Source organism: Girardinichthys multiradiatus, chromosome 15 (genome assembly GCF_021462225.1).
Source record: "Girardinichthys multiradiatus isolate DD_20200921_A chromosome 15, DD_fGirMul_XY1, whole genome shotgun sequence".
Classification (NCBI taxonomy): domain Eukaryota; kingdom Metazoa; phylum Chordata; class Actinopteri; order Cyprinodontiformes; family Goodeidae; genus Girardinichthys; species Girardinichthys multiradiatus.
Window position 1 is genome coordinate 36,761,399 of NC_061808.1, and position 18,090 is coordinate 36,779,488.

The 18,090-nt window shown below is 39.8% G+C and overlaps 1 long non-coding RNA gene across 1 annotated transcript in view; it reads left to right on the top strand.

The window, feature by feature from the left end:
• LOC124882314 overlaps nt 1-17,531 on the top strand; it is a 98,812-nt gene extending 81,281 nt beyond the window's left edge. Inside the window, exons 2-3 of the long non-coding RNA XR_007041858.1 lie at nt 7,160-7,258; nt 17,475-17,531. This is a non-coding gene — a long non-coding RNA (uncharacterized LOC124882314). The remainder of the gene's footprint in view (nt 1-7,159; nt 7,259-17,474) is intronic.
• The last annotated feature ends 559 nt before the right edge of the window (nt 17,532-18,090 follow it).

Sequence of the window (18,090 nt, forward strand, 5' to 3'; positions counted from 1 at the left end):
ATATCTAATCTAATTTATTTAATATAATCTTAATCTAATTTTGTATCTAATATTTCTTTTATCTGTTTTCTTTTCCTTATTTTTGACTCCCAGTTGATTTTCCAGTCCATTTAAAAAATGCTGGTGATTTTAACATTTACAATAATAAAATCTAAAAGTGAAACACACATACTCATGCCTGAGCAGTTGTGAACTGTTAATCTATTTTTAGGATTCATATTGTTTCCTTTGTCAGTTTGCTGGTTCTTTCTTGTGTGTCTGAAAAATAAATAAACGTTTTAAGAAAGTCTGAAGAGTTTTTATGCTCCATCCCAATTCCTTTTCAAATTGAACATGTGGTGCAAACAAACCCTCTAACACTTTTATTGCAGTTTGACAGGCAAGTCAATTCATTATACAGTCTGTATCAGCATCATATGTGGTAAAAAACAAAAGTTTCAGAATCGTTTTCTCTTTTTCCCGTGCTTGAAAGAGTATTTCACTAAAGCAGCTTACAAGCTTAAAGCAGATAAGTGAAGATGAACAGAAAGATTTTGAACTGATAAAAAACCTTAGACAGGGCAGCGTACACTCCTTGCGTACTTCCTCTGCAGCTTTGCTTGAGGGGAACTTGTATGCTGGAATGCGATCCCTTACCTCACTGCTATGTTTACCTCCAGATATGACTGGGCATGGAAGGGGCAGAATGTCAGAATCTCCAGGGGAGCTCCTAAGAATACTTTAAAGGAGAAGGCTGGATTTCATTCAAAAGTTTAAAGGAGAGACGAGGTTAGGGGTCACCAGAGGATGTCTAATTAATTAAAGGGGAATTACAACTGTTATACTTATTAGTAAACAATATAGGTTCACTGACTGAATCTGGTGGCCAAAGAAACATAATAGTGAGGCGCCATGCTGGCTCCCTTCATGCACCAGGATTGGATATGAACATGGTTGCCTCACAAAGAGCAACAAATATGGATGAGAGGAAATAATGGAGCATTTTTAATTGAATGTTGGGTCTGCAGCACAATACACACAAACCCTTTCAATCGCTCACAGATGACTTATGATCCACAGTTTTCAATAGTTTCCTTTTACATTTTTAAATTGCCTCTTTCACTGTGCCCTCGCTCTGCTCCAAGCCAGCCACTCCGGCCTATCAAATTAAATATTAATTGCCGTCCTCAGGAGGATCACCTGTCAGGCTGAAATCAAACACTGGCAACAACACCAAAAAAAAAAAAAGTTGCCATTCTTTCACACATATTGGTTTCTGGGGGGACCATATGTGTCATATGTGTGTGGGACGACAGCATGAGTCCCTAGAAGAGAACACGCTTTCCTTTTTATTCTTATGTCTTCTCAGTTAGATAAACATGAATTCAGGGTCAAGCAAGTGAGAAGTTGAAATTAAACATGATATAATCTCAATGTAAAAGGAATCACAGCCAAAAGTTTTGACCTGCAGTAAACCTGCTTTGAACTCCAATCACTTGGTTTTTGTTTTTCTTTCGTTCTTTTTTTAGAAGCATTTGCTTTTAGCCTGTGTGGGAGATTAAAGGGTCAAAGAGGTCAAGGAGATATCACTGGGATGAAATGTGCCTAATGAAACCTCTCCTGCCAGGGTGGCCTGGAAAACACACATACACACACCCACACAGACTGGCTGAAGGAGATAAAAGCAGAGTGATACTGATACCCAGGCATTAGCATAAATACATGCAGAAATCTCCCTTTCCTGTGGCTTCTGTTCATGAGAAATGTTTTTTTACATTTGATGCAAGGATTTTTACGTTTTTATTGTTTTAAAAATAACATTTTGCAAGTTAAGATAAATGCAGTGATCTAACAAAGCAAAATGTGAAAGTTATTCTAAAATAAAACCTAAGGATTCTGCTTGAAAGGAAGTAAAAGGCCATAGATGCATCATGATGGGTTAAATACACAAGTGGTGCACAATAGCAGTAAACCAGTTTGGTAACAAGGTGTCAAGCAAGCATAGTAAAATACTACACTTTGTCACCTTGGGTTTCTTCTCATTTTATATATCAGAATTCCATTCTTTTCCAGACTCACATTACCAGTATTCTCAATCTTTTTTAGCTCATATTAAAAATTTTACAAAACTTAACTATGAACATGTGGCACATACTTTTATGGTGGATTACCTTTAAATAGGGAAGCTGCAAACACTAGCAGGCTGGGAAGCACAACGCCTGGCAGCCTAAAACGTTCCAGTAGCAGCTCAGAAACAAGCAGGACTGATTCATTGAAATCTTACCTTTTTCCTCTAGTAGCTGTTTATGCACTCTATCTTCAAGACTTCTTTGTGCTGCATGTCTCAAATTGTAGAACAGAGTCATGGAAACTAAATAAAACCAAATTCCTTGACTAAATTACGCTATATCTTAACAAGAACACTTGATTTAATATTAATGTCTCTGGGATTTCTATTATTTTCATTTTTTTATATATTAACTTGATTTAAGAAATGTATTAAAGTTCAGAATTGAGGACTGTATTGGGAATATAAAAATTTTCTTGGAGTCAGTGTTTATAATGTTCTACAGTTTGTGGAAATATAAACAGGGGATCTCTGATATATGGTTAGTGTTAACCAGAATGATAATATCTGTAGAAGATGCAAAGGATCAGATTAAAGCACAGAACAAGAATGAAGGAGGGCAAGACTTTGTTCTGTTACTAACAAATATTAAACAGGAGATGAACATGTTTGAAACTTTGAACTGGAGATGGAGCATTTACAGAAACAATATCCACTATATAATCAAAAGTACTGAGTCAAACCACCATATCAATAAATTCTGGGGTTCCAATCACTTCCATGGCTGCAGATGTATAAAGTTTGGCATAGAGAAACTTGACCGGCCTGCAAAGAGTCCTGACCACAACCTTCTTGAACACCTTTTGGGTGAATTTGAGTGGAAGCTGCAGTTCTGGTTTTCTCATCTAACTATGAAAACACTCCTAAACCTTGTGGAAGATGTTTAGAGATGTTTACAGAATAGTTAAAGTTGCTGTTGCTGGCAACAGTAGATCTATCAACAAATTTGACCATATATATTAAGAATAAGATGTCTTCAAAGTTCATGTACATGTAAAAGTAGACAGACAAATACTTTGGGCAATATAGTGAATGAAACAGGCTTTGCATGGGGCCCTATGATGGACTGGTGACCTACAGTAGTTGTTATCCTTGCACACCGAAAGATTTAGCAGATACTATGGATGGATGGATGGATGTTCACTTCATCCTCCGGCACCTGGACTCCACAGGAACCTATGCCAGGATCCTGTTTGTGGATTTCAGCTCTGCCTTCAACAGCATCGTCCCAGCTCTGCTCCAGGAGAAGCTCTCCCAACTGAGTGTGCCCGACTCCACCTGTAGGTGGATCACTGACTTCCTTTCTGACAGGAAGCAGCGCGTGAGGCTGGGGAAGCACGTCTCTGACTCCCTGACCATCAGCACCGGTTCCCCCCAAGGCTGTGTTCTCTCTCCTCTGCTCTTCTCCCTGTACACCAACAGCTGCACCTCCAGTCACCAGTCTGTCAAGCTTCTGAAGTTTGCGGACGACACCACCCTGATCGGACTCATCTCTGATGGTGACGAGTCTGCGTACAGATGGGAGGTGGACCATCTGTTGGACTGGTGCAGCCAAAACAACCTGGAGCTCAACGCTCTAAAGACAGTGGAGATGGTTGTGGACTTCAGGCAGAACCCAGCCCCACCTGCCCCCATCACCCTCTGTGACTCCACAATTGACACTGTGGAATCTTTCCGCTTCCTGGGAACCATCATCTCCCAGGATCTCAAGTGGGAGCCAAACATCAGCTCCCTCATCAAGAAAGCCCAGCAGAGGATGTTCTTCCTGCGGCAGCTGAAGAAATTCAACCTGCCAAAGACTATGATGGTGCACTTCTACACAGCCATCATTGAGTCCATCCTCACCTCCTCCATCACCATCTGGTACGCCGCTGCTACAGCCAAGGATAAGGGCAGGCTGCTACGTGTTATTCGGTCTGCTGAGAAGGTGATTGGCTGCAGTCTACTGTCGCTCCAGGAACTGTACACCTCCAGGACCCTGAAGCGGGCAGGGAAGATTCTGGCTGATCCCTCCCACCCCGGTCACAGACTCTTTGAAACTCTCCCCTCTGGCAGGAGGCTGCGGTCCATTCGGACCAAAACCTCACGCCACAAGAACAGTTTTTTCCCATCTGCCCCCCCTTTTTTTTTTTTTGCTGACAGGACACTTGTAAACTGTAACTCTATGCGTTACGCTTGGACTCCTGCTTTACTTGCACTGCCATACTTGCACACTGATCATCTGCACTGTTGTATTGCTCTTGCATCTTATACTGCTCTATATTTACTCTCACTCACTTAAAACTGTGCACATATATTTATATTATATTGTAGATATGTTTATACTGTTTAATTTGTATTGTATTGCACTGACTACGCCAAAACAAATTCCTTGTATGTCCAAAAACGTACTTGGCAATAAAGCTTTTCTGATTCTGATTCTGATTCTGATTCTAACAGCATGATATGAGTCCTTTAAAGCTGTGTAACAATGGTCCAGTGTGTTTTTGTCTCTGGTGGGACACTTAATATGCTGTCTGTAATTGGGGAGTTCATTTGAGAGGTTTGCTCTGTTAAAATCTCCCAGTATTATGATGAAAGAGTCCATGTATTTTTTCACCACGTCTGTAATCAGTTCAGCAAGATGTTTTTTCGCGGCAGAAGTGCAGCCATGCGGTGGAAAATATGAGCCAATTATTATAAACGAAGAAAACTCTCTCGGTGAATAAAACGGTTTACAGATTATGGAAAATGACTCCAGATCTGGACTACATGTTTTTCCCAGCACTTTTATGTCTCTGCACCAACCTTCATTTATATAAAAGCAGATTCCGCCTCCTCGCCTCTTCCCTGATAGCTCGATCCCCGCTGCGATCCGCTCTGAACAGCTGGAAGTCCGGCAACAGCAGTGCGCGGTCCGGGATGTTTTCACTCAGCCATGTCTCGGTGAAGCAGAGAACCGCTGATCCGTGGAGGTCTGTGTTTTTACCGGTGAGGAGAAGCAGCTCGTCCATCTTGTTGTTTAGAGAGCGGACATTTGCCAGGTGGATTGAAGGCAGTGGTGTACAAAGTCCTCTTTTGCGGTGCTTTACCAGTGCACCAGCACGCTTTCCCCTTCGACGCTTTCGGCGCAGTATCCCGTATAGTGCTGCAGCTCCAGGAGCTCAGTGAACTTCGGATCGATGAAAGATGGTGAAAAAATCCCAAGAGAGGACTCTCTGATGTTGAGAAGTTCCTCTCTACTGAATGAGACCACAGGATTGTGGCCCAAGACCACAGAACTGTGTCTCGAAAAACATAAAAACACACAAAATACAAAAACAAAGAGAGAGCAAAGCTCCGAGGCTGCCATCGTCGGCGCCATCTTGGTTGTTATTGAACTTTTTAATAACATAGAAATTTGTCAAGAATAGTGATGCAGTTATAAATCAGCAAGTGAGTGAAATCAGATTCTCCCTGAACGTCTCTGATGTGATCTGCAGGTCAAATGATCAAAGGTTGGACATTTTTGAAGCATTAAATATATCAAAAAAGCAACCTGCTTTGGTTCTGTAAATGCATCAACAAACTGCATGCATTTATTCCATTTAAGATGAAACCCTGATTTAATGTATAAATGGCAATAATCATGTGATACCTTCATTTTCTGTTGGATTAGAAACTCCCATCAAGAAACTTGCTGCACATTTTTATTTTATTTAAAGAATGGGTTATATTTAATTGTTGAATTCAAATAAGGTTTATTGCAAATTAGTCAGGCCATATAAATTTGTCAAACTGAGTGGTCAGACCTAAACGAAAACCTGAAATCTGTGTCAACTAGTACTCATTGTTGGTCGAAAGAAAAGATAAAGCATCCAGTCTCCAAAGGTTGACCCAGTGCAGTCAGAGGGTAACATGTTGTATTGTTCACAGTAACCCTGAGGTGAAGGCGGCTGTTCCACAGAAAGCTGCAGACTCAGAGGTTGATGATATTGCACACATTTATTCTGCTTTTTGTTCATGTTTAAACTACAAAGATAAAACTAATATTTCTCACCAACTGGAGTGATGCTGAAATCTGATACCGTGTCTTGACTTCATGATAAGGACCAGCTGTCAGTGGCTATGAAAACAACACTTAACTGGCACATGGTCAGATGGCAGATTAACTCAAGGAAAATTTGCTCTTTAACACAGTGGACATAGTGTGATTTGATATTTTATTGATCCCTTAAGAGTTCCTGTCTTTTCCCTTCCACAGGGAAGTCAGAGGTCAGGGTCGGCTGCAGGGCGGCACCCTCTGAGGCGGAGCAAATGCAGAGCTCTCAGGGACACTTTGGCAAGATATCACTGTGTTTTACACTTTGAAGGCAAAAGTGGAATGAGCAGTATGTGCTCCCACAGACAAACGTCACACTGGTGATGGAGTAAACGGGGTGTCGTGACAGGCTACATTACTTCAGTGTAATTTAGCACAGTGGTGGGTCTTTTAATGTACTGAATCTCTGCTTAGTGATGAAACACATGAAGCGAGAGTTCAGAGGCAGACAGTTCAAATAAACAATAAAAAGCTCTCAGTGATCCAAAAAGGCAGCAAGAGCTTCTAGTCTCAGCCTATACATGTAAAAACAACATCCATTTTTTTATTCTCTGATCTAATTGATAAAGTATTAATATTTGAATCTTTTGGCAACAGTTTAACAAATCAGGAGTTACAGTGACATCAGCTAAGGAAGACAACTGCCATGATATAAATAACTTATTTGCCAGACCTACTGCTTCTAACAATTCTTCCAGTAGAACTTATTACAACATTTTGCAACAACGTTCATGAAACGTGTTTCTCTGGCTCAGGTGCCATCATATAATAAAACAAAAACATATTTTATTTTACCTTTATGTATCCAAAAGAGCCCTTGATCTTTTTCAGGAGAGACCTGGTCAAGAAGGCACACCAAGACAAGCTTTAGAATCATCACAACACAGAAACTGTATAAGTGAAGTGATCAAGTGAAGCTGAAACCTAAAACTGAAACCCAAATCTAACAATGCTTTCACACCAAACCTTTGGAATGCTTTGTACCATTCCAGAGTCCAGTTTCTGGAGCGGCCCACACCATTGTGAACCCATCCCGGACCCTGAAACGGACCAGAGAACCATACCTGGCATGGTTACAACTGCCGGTCTCGGTCAGTCTTGGTAACTGTTTTTCTTCTTTTTCTTTTTCTTCTTCTTCTTCTTCTGAAGAACATATATGAGTGCAAATCTGAAGATGAAAGAGTTTGAAAATGTCTCATAAGACTGCATGGAGTACTAAAGGGGTGCAGGTGCAGGTGCACAACTATAGTTGAACACCAAAGTAGCTATAGAAACCCCGATGACAACAACATTACTTTATTTTCCTGCCTGTAACATCTGAAACACAGTTGGAAGCTAATCAACTTTACTATGTGATAAAGCCACCCCAATAAAATATGGCATCATCTGCATAAAGAAGTAGTTTAACAGTAGACAGATTCTTTCCTGTGAAATTAGAAAAATGGAAAAATAAAACATGGCTTAAAATTTAGCTCTGGAGGGCCTTCTTTGGAGACTGATAGTTGTGCACTAAATTCACTTTACTGATGATAGCTCATAGTGAAATTTTGCAGAGTTTATTAGCTTCGATGAGAAGCTCCACTACAAATCACAGTTTTAGGCGAGGACCATGTTTTCAGATCTTCAGATTTAAAAGATGTTCACTAGATGAGGACTCTGGCTTTGAACAGAACACTACACAGTCCTTGTATAAGAACATAGTAAAAAATAAACTACTTCTTGCCAGATTCTATAAATGTTTTTTTCTAACTTCAAGTTTCTAACCTCAAAAAAACAAACAAATATTAAACATTTCAGACTGATGAAGACATATGTTAAAACTAAGTCCACCCCATAATTCAGCAGCTTATACAACTACTGTAGAACTAATTTTCTTATAACTTTATCAGCTTCTCACATCTTTGTGAAGGAATTTCAGCCCATTCTTTTTTAAAATGTTGTTTCAATTCTTTCCATCACCCTTTATACTGAATTGTCATCGCCGTGACGTGTGACCAAATCTGATGGGTGTTCCTAGTCAACTGTGTCAAAATTTGAAGAAAACACAAAGAGAAGCTTGGGAAAATGAAACAGCAGGCCACAAACACCGCGCCTTACAGAAGAATGTATTTACGTTGTATTATGTTATAACCAGGAAGTATTTCATCAGAAACTTATGTGAAAAATGTCACATGCATCTGCTGGAAAGTGACTTCTGTCCAATCTTCAGGTTATTTTTCAGGACTGTCCTATATTTAGCTTCACTCATCTTTACATCCTGACCAGCTTCCCTGCCCTCTGCACAGTTGCAGCATAATGGCGCTACCACCATATTTCACCATAGGTATGGATTGTTCAGGGTACTGGGCAGTGTTGGTCTTCCACTATAAATAGGGTTGCTCATGTCAGCCAACAAGTTCAATTTTGATCTCATCTGAGCAGAGCACCCTCCTCCACATATTTACTGTTACCACGGCATAGGTTGTATCGGGCATAGCAAACAACTGGATTTTATTTTGGCTGTCGGATTAAAGGTGGTGGAATACCTTTTGGATTTTTTCTAAATAAAAACCCCAAAAACTATGTTGCTTTTTCATTACACTTCACAACTGTGCACAACTTTAAGTTATACAATCCCAATAAAATACATAGATTATTGTAACTGTCAAACTGTTTCTTTGTTCACGTGCTTTAACTAAGTAGAATCATACAGTTTGACTGTATATTTAGGGTTTAAGGAACCCTAAATATTGTTTATATCGTTTGTTCAGTAAAACACATTCTGGAGCATTTCATATTAATCAAATGTGGTTTCACCAACATAAAAGATTACTTAATAAAGGAAAAATAACTATGGGATGTAATGCTGAAAGCTGCAGAGCCAGAGAACATTGCAACTGTTCTTAATAGAAGGGTGGCCACTTCTTCTCAAGTACTTTTATTGCCTAGAACTGAAGTCTTTAATGACAGATTGGGTGGAGCAACCCCTCCTTGTCCTCCGGTTCACTGCTCTGCTGTATAACACATGCTCGTACAATGTCACTGACCAGTACACGCAGAACTGTTTACTGGTTTCATGTGCACATTACAGCAGGAAAAAAGTAGCAACTTTTCTTGTGGTGCAGAGTAATCTTGAATCCCACACATATGACACAGCTCTGCTCCCACACATGAACAAATCTTCCACTACTGCCTGCAGGTTTGTTGTCATGTTGAGAGGTCATGCAGATTCCCCAACAGTGCAGATGGAATCCCTGTGTTGTCACACCTTGCACATTTTAGCATAATTTGGTGTTTATCTTGAGAATAGCAATTAGCACTGATTTGCAGCTCTAACTCCAGACACTGAAAAAATCCCACTTAATGAGATGCCTTCTTCCCACTGTATATTTAGCTAAATTAATCTGATGTATGTGTGTTTTGTTTGTCTAACTGAAGAGGATACAGACAGAATGGGGGAGATGTAGCTAAAATCTGCGTAGTGCAGATCAAGAGTTTCCAGAGAGAAACATGAACACAAATGAATAAATAAAATATCAGATTTCATGTTTTCTGTGGCACTGACATGCACACATGTTCTTCCCTCCCAGCCATGCTGAGTCACATGGCAGCTCTTAAGAAAGCAGACAGAGAGTCGGCAGAGCATGAACGACACTGAAGTTTTACTCAATCCTCTAGTGAGAGGCTCAGGTTCAGGGGCTTTGTCATGCCCGGCTCATCCCTGGGATGCCAGACGACTGATGGCTTTCTGACAGGCTCCCGCACACTTCTATCTCCGGAATATACAACCAGCAGACATCCAGTGAGAGCTCACGACCAGAGCCACTGCAGATCAGTGAGACTGCATTCATGCAGGCTGTAATCGATAACTATGTGAACAGTTAATCAGTCAGTGATCATCCAAACTTGAACTTAGCTGGTCTCAGATTAATAACAAATATTCAGGTGAGTAGGCTTACACATGCTCTCATTTGTTGAAAACTCAACTTTGCTCCATATTCATGTTTTGTGGTCCAGTGTACGCACACAAATATTTAGATTTTAAATATGGTTTTGCAGAATATTATTTATACAGACTTTGTTACATCCCATAACTTTTGTCTTAATATTTTAAAAGGAAAGCACCATGGAGGAAAGAATACCATGTCTGAGTGTCTGTGTTTTTTTAAGATGTCAACTTGTAGACTGTTGTTAGCCATTGCAAACATCTGATTAGGGGAAATATGTCAAACAACACCAGATTCCTTCACTTTTTACTTTCTGGAACGCTGTTCTGTGGTTCAGTGAATTCCAAGGTCAGATTTTCTTGCTTAAGTAAATATGTCTAGACTGGTAGAGTGAGATAGTGGCTGAAGGCAGGACTGAAGCACAGTACAATAAAACTAAGCACTAAGGAAAATGACAGACACTCAGCACAAGACAACAAATGCCAGGGTCTACAAAACATCCAGCACATAACAACTGGGTGTACAACACCGGCAGGCAGACTGACGGCGTTCAGTTAGGAATAATATGACTTCCAGATCCACACTGACAAAAACGTGATGGCTTACCAAGTGGACATGATTCTGTTTGAAAACGTACACAGGAGGACGCTAGCGATATACAGCTATACAGCAACATCAACATCAAAGGAAAATAAACATGACACACTTCAGAAAAACAAGAACCCAAAGAGAAAATATTTTATGGAAAGTCAAAACCTTAGTGGTTTCAGGAACATACTCTGAGGAACATCTAAAATTCTCTGGGGACCCCTCAAACTCCTCTGGTAGTCACACCTAAATGTTTCAGATCATCAAATAAATAGAAATTTGAGTTTTGAAATGTTGAGTACATTTTATAAGACAAATAAGCAATCTCGACCAACCCAGCCCTATCTGAATATGTAATTGCCTCCGTTGTTAAATCTTTGAACATTTTTTGAAAATTTTTAGTTTAGTGTCATTAACCACACCTATGCCTGCTTACTGCCAGAGCTTTTAAATGGAGATTTCACTGAAATAGAACCTGACAACATGGAGTAGGCTAAAAGATTAAAAAAGCAACACCTCATGCTCTAATCAAACAATATTCAGGATCAGAAGAGAAACAAAATCATTGACTGACAAAGCCATTTATTCAGCTACGCGACTACTCTGAACCTCAGATTATCCGCAAATGAAGAAAACATGAAACAGAGATGGACCTTCCCAGGAGTTTCTGACCTATAAAGTTCTTCATACTAGGAGGTCACAAAATAATGTCTGAAGCAGGCCTGAATTGACTCAGTTAAGGTCAGTGTTAGAATTCAACAATAAAAAAAAATGGCATCCATGGGAGAAAACCCACTGCTGGTGTAAAATTCAAAGCATTTCAGAAAGAAAACCTTAAACAGACTGTTCATGTTCAGAAACACTCCAATATAGCCAAAAAAACAACAATTATTTAAAGTAGAGTGGCGCAAAATTCCTCTTCAGCAATATAAAAGGCTCTTTGCTAGTTATCACACTTGATGGTACTCGTTGACACAAAGGGTGACACAACTAATTAGGTTTAGTGAGCAATTAGTAGGCCAGCTTGGTTGGGTAGCTTTTTACTCTAAATAATTCAAATCATTCCAACACTATATTTAACATATACTCTGATTATCTCTTATATTAAAATTAGTTTTATGAAACATTAAAATGTGATAAAAGAATGAAAAACTCAAAATTGTCTAATACCTCTTACACTTTTAGTGTACTGTAGAACCTTTTTATAAAGTGCTTGGGGATGATGTTTGCTGTGAATTGGGGCTATATAAATAAACTGAGTGGACTTGGATTGAAATAATTTCAAAAGCCAGATATGGACTTTTAATTACACATGCAGATTTTGTACCTCCTAGATCCTACAGTAAACATGTTAACCTCCTATATACACTACAAACTGCATCGGGATTGTTCTATATCATTACATTGTGGCCACATTTTAATTGAGCTTGCAGTGTTGTGATCTACAAATCATTTTGCACATAAATAAGTAACATATATTGTATTTACAACTGTATAGGCCTACTGTCTTGTCAAACTCAAAAAGGTATACATTTCAGCATTTATTCTTTTCAAAATAATACATCAAATCCTATAATTTGTAGATCACATATTTTGTTTTATATTTTTCACAGATTGATGAGCTGTCAGGCAGTCTGATGGTTCAGTTCGTAGCAATGTTGCCTTTCAGCAACCAGGGTTTTACTGGGATTTGAATCCTGACCTGGGGTCTTTCTGTATGGAATTCGCATGTTCTCCCCATGTGTGCATGGGTTCTAAACTGGGTACTCTAAATTGCCATTAGGTGTGAGTATGTGTGGACTGGCGAGGTGTCCAGGGTGTACCTCGCCTCTTGCCCAATGACTGCTGGAGGTAGCAACAGCCCTAAACATAACTAAGGAAAGGGTTAGATCAAAGCATATTCTTGAGTTAGAATGCTCTTAAATTCTCTAACAGAGGATTTTTTGCAAGACTTTAAATTGATGTTTACAGATCTTCCTTATTCATGAAACTCAGCTTGAGCTATTTTGAAAAGAGGAAAAGCTGGTAGAAAAAGTTAAAACAGGGAGTATAGACACAGGAAGGCTGAATACATACAAACACTCAGATATTCATTTGTAAAAGATACTGAAAACCATTTTCCTTCTACTTCACAAGCGTCCTACTTTGTGTTTGTCTATCACAAACAATCCCAGTAAAATTGGTGGTTGTTTTGTAACAAAATGTGCAAAAGTTTAAGGGTTGGGAATACAATAAATCATTTTCAGACTTAAACACACAACTTCAGGGCAGCATAGAAACTTCAATCCAACACATAATTTATCCAACCCTGATGGTTCTGTCCCACAGATCCACAGTCACCTGATGCATGGTTCTAATAATTCCAGTCAGTCAGTCATTTTCTACCACTTATTCCATAGTGGGTCGCGGGGGAGCTGGTGCCTATTTCCAGCAATCTATGGGCGAGAGGCAGGGTACACCCTGGACAAGTCGCCAGTCCATCACAGGGCAACACACAAACAACCATGCACACACTCATTCATAAACCTAAGGGCAATTTAGAGTGACCAATTACCCTAACAGGCATGTCTTTGGACTGTGGGAGGAAGCCGGAGTACCCGGTGAGAACCCACGCATGCACGGGGAGAACATGCAAACTCCATGCAGAAAGACCCCCGGCTGGGAATCAAACCCAGGACCTTCTTGCTGCAAGGCAACAGTGCTACCAACTGCACCACCGTGCAGCCCCAATAATTCCATCCATCCTGAAAACAACAAATTGGATTTTGAAAAATGCATAGGTGATGAACTTTGCTCATTTGTTTTTTAACAGTTTGTGCTATGTAAACTCATATTTAAAAGTTGGATCTTGGAATGATCCAACTTAACATTGTTGTTAACCATGGGGTCAACAACTGGCTGAATATAGTTAGATATACAGCTGGATAAAAATGTAAAGATTTTATTCATTAAATGACTTAAATTTGGCAACTAATGACAAATAAGTTTATTTTAGCAGATTAACTAGGCCCGAGCAGCTAAGCGCTACAAAGGCCTGTTGTAATTCGAATATTTATTATTCATACATCTAATGAATTGTGTTTTTGGTGGCTTTAACGTTTTCAAAAACTCACCAAATTTGGTGGAGGCATCAGTCGTGCGTGAAATTTACGTATTTTGGGGGTTTCGCAAAAATCTCAATAAAAGTAGCTTAACAGTGTCCCCCCTGAAATTTTCAAAACACCCACCACATTTACCTTACTTTAACACAAACATATTAAATTTTGTACACTTAGGGCCTGATCTTCAAAAGGTTTACGTGTACTAAACCACACAAAAACCTGTTTGTATCCACAAAGCTGATTCACAAGCAAGGTGGTAATCGGATTGCGTGTGGAAAATCAGCGGAAGTGCGGGTGCAAACCTTTTAGCGTCTGCCTTCATAAATATGCAAAACATATGATAATGACCCAAATGTGCAAATTCATGGGAGGAGGATATGCAAATATCATCTCTTACCACCCGCAATGCAATTTTCCAAACCTGAAACGGTTTACGGGCGCAACTTTTGCATGTGGATTTAGCATGTTTGAAATGCAGGTGCTAACTGGGTTGCAAAAATGTCTGCTGTCACTTTGGCCAGAAGGAGGCATAGATAGAATGACAGATGGCAGGAAGAGATAATCTTCTGTGCATGTGCTTTAACCTTGTCACTAAACTAAACACATTGCATTATTGATAGTAACATTGTGTCATTGCAGGGCAATCAGAGCTGGATCAATTTGATTATGCTGTTTAAATGTGAACATATGCCAGGGGAGGGTTTTATGCAGTAAAACAATTATTTTGTGTCTCCAAAAAACAATTTAAATAATTAAACACGTTGTATATCGTTAAAAAATTGGCAAAACAAGGTCAGTAAAATCATTGGAAAATAATTTTTTTCTATGTACATAAATGTTCGATTAAAATTTTTTGCAAAACAGTTATGGTGTTTTAAAATTAGCCAACTTCTACAACAAACTGTTTTATGTTGCTAATATTACATTCAGGCTTAAATATTGTGGATGTTTCTCATTAACTCGGAACTCTTCAAACAGACTCTCAAAAAAACAAAAGAACCCAGTGAGTCTCTGAAAATAATTAAAAGATCAAGGGAGGCAAACCTCTAATACAGACATGTTTGTCTGTTATATTGTTAATATTGATTGCCAATTTGTTGCGAGTTACATCAAGCAAGATAGGAGAAATAATCTCGTCAGGACACCAAAGTTAACTAAGTGTAAATTTCCAGAAAAGCAAGGGCAGAAGGAACTGGATCAATCACTGCATGTTTCCAGCAACACAGCAGAGGATCTATTTGCTTTTCCTCTTGTTCCAGCCAGTAGCACACGCAATTTCCTCATTTAAATTGGGTGGTCTGCACCTGTTTTACACCTAATATCCATTGCACGCGCAATCTTTGAAGATCGCATGCAGCACACCCACTTATTGCATGTGCAATGTATTTATAGTACACGCAAATTAGCACACACTATTTAGGATCTTTGAAGATCAGGCCCTTGGAGTACTCCCTGAGACCTACCTAAAACTCTTGCACCCATGTTCTACAACAAACATGTTGGCCATCTTGGATTAAATTTGCAAGTTTTACCTCATTTTGTCCGTTTATAGCACCTGTATTCGATTGAACTTCTCTTAGAGATTTTGACTGATCAGCTTGAAAATTAGTCAGTTGGCTCAGAAAGGATGGGGGATCTAAATTTATTAAAATCGTGAATTTTTGAGCTTATTGAAGGGGCAGAGCCAGACCACGAAGTTTGATGTCTTGCCAAAAAAAACTAAACTGTTATAGCTCCTACAAGGAAAATTGCAAAGACACAAAACCTTCCAGGATTGATCCACATCATGTCCCGAACAATATTCAATGATCAGATGTTGATAAAAACTGAAAGGTGCGCTGTAAAGATGTATTCAGCCCCCTTTACTCCAGCCAGTAGCACACGCAATTTCCTCATTTAAATTGGGTGGTCTGCACCTGTTTTACACCTAATATCCATTGCACGCGCAATCTTTGAAGATCGCATGCAGCACACCCACTTATTGCATGTGCAATGTATTTATAGTACACGCAAATTAGCACACACTATTTAGGATCTTTGAAGATCAGGCCCTTGGAGTACTCCCTGAGAGCTACCTAAAACTCTTGCACCCATGTTCTACAACAAACATGTTGGCCATCTTGGATTAAATTTGCAAGTTTGACCTCATTTTGTCCGTTTATAGCACCTGTATTCGATTGAACTTCTCTTAGAGATTTTGATTGATCAGCTTGAAAATTAGTCAGTTGGCTCAGAAAGGATGGGGGATCTAAATTTATTAAAATCGTGAATTTTTGAGCTTATTGAAGGGGCAGAGCCAGACCACGAAGTTTGATGTCTTGCCAAAAAAAACTAAACTGTTATAGCTCCTACAAGGAAAATTGCAAAGACACAAAACCTTCCAGGATTGATCCACATCATGTCCCGAACAATATTCAATGATCAGATGTTGATAAAAACTGAAAAGTGCGCTGTAAAGATGTATTCAGCCCCCTTTACTCTGAGTGCAACCAATTGCCTTCAGGAGTTGCCTAATGATTTCTAATGACTAAACAAAATCCACCTGTGTATAATCTAATCTCAGTACAAATACAGCTGCTCTGTGATGGCCTCAGAGGTTGGTTAAGAGAATACAGTCCAAGGAGCACAGCAGACAGGTCAGGGATAAAGTTGTGGAGAAGTTTAAAGCAGGCTTAGGCTATAAAAAGATTTGCCAGCTTTGAACATCTCACGGAGCACTGTTCAATCCATCATCCGGAAATGGAAAGAGTATGGCACACCTGTTAACCTACCAAGACAAGGCCGTCCACCTAAAGGCCGAAAAAGGAGAGCACTGATCAGAGATGCAACCAAGAGGCCCATGGTGACTCTGGATGAACTGCAGAGATCCACAGCTCAGGTGGGGGAATCTGTCCACAGGACAACTATTAGTCGTGCACTGCACAAATGTGGTATTTATGGAAGAGTGGCAAAAAGAAAGCCATTGTTAAAAGAAAACCATAAGAAGTCCTGTTTGCACTTTGCCAGAAGCCATGTTGCAGACACAGCAAACATGAAGAAGAAGGTGCTTTGGTCGGACGAGACCATAATTGAACTTTTTGGCCAAAATGCAAAACGCTGTGTGGCTGGGAACTAACACTGCACATCACTCTGAACACACCATCCCCACTGTCAAATATGGTGGTGGCAGCATCATGCTCTGGGCATGCTTCTCTTCAGCAGGGACAGGGAAGGTGATCAAAGTTAATGGGAAGATGGATGAAGCCAAATACAGGCCAACCTTGGAAGAAAACCTGTTGGAGTCTGCAAATGACTTGAGACTGGGGCGGAGGTTCACCTTTCAGCAGGACAACGACCCAAAATATAAAGCCAGGGCTTCAATAGAATGGTTTAAAACCAAACATATTCATGTGTTACAATGGCCCTGTCAAGGTCCAGACCTAAACCCAATCAAAAATCTGTGGCAAGATTTGAAAACGGCTGTTTTACTGCTGTCTACTTTTAAGACCAGGTTTAAAACTTTCCTTTTGATAAAGCTAGAGTGGCTTAAGTTATCATGAGCTATCTCAGTAGTGATGCTGCTATAGGCTTAGACTATAGGACATAATGACCACTTTCACTCTGCTACATTCTCATACTACTCTCCAATTTTGCGTTATTTGGTGTTATTTCAGCTTTTAACTATATGTTATCTCTGTTTTTTCTCTTCCTAGAAGTTACATCTGACCTGGCTCTGTGTTTAGCTGTGGCACCTTCCTGGAGGGGGGGCATTGACCGAGCTTCTGATGCCAACAACTTAATGCTTACTTTATACAGATGATACACTTGGCCCTGTCTTTCAGTGTTTAATCCTCAGCTACTGGCTGAGCTTCTACTGTGACAAACTGTATGTGCTCTCTTTCATAATTTAGACTTGAAAACTGGCTCACAGTTCATCTGCTTAGCTGTTTTTCTCATCTAGATGAAGCCACTAAATGAGCTATAACTATTAGTGCTTCACTTTTTCTTTCCTATAGAAAGTACTACTGGATCAGTGCTTCTATGTTCTTTTTGTGTCTCTGCTCTGTTCTCTCAAACCTCCAGTTGGTCGTGGCAAATGGCGGCTCACACTGAGCCTGGTTCTGGTTCTGCTGGAGGTTTCTTCCTGTTAAAAGGGAGTTTTGCTCTCCACTTTCGCTACTTGCATGCTCAGTATGAGGGATTGCCACAAAGTCAATGCAAGCGACATTCCACTGTGAGCATGTAGAGGCTCATCCAGGAGGAGTGAATGCTGCAAGTCACTGACTAAATGCAATCTACTAGGTTTCCTTAGATAGAAAAACGTTTAAC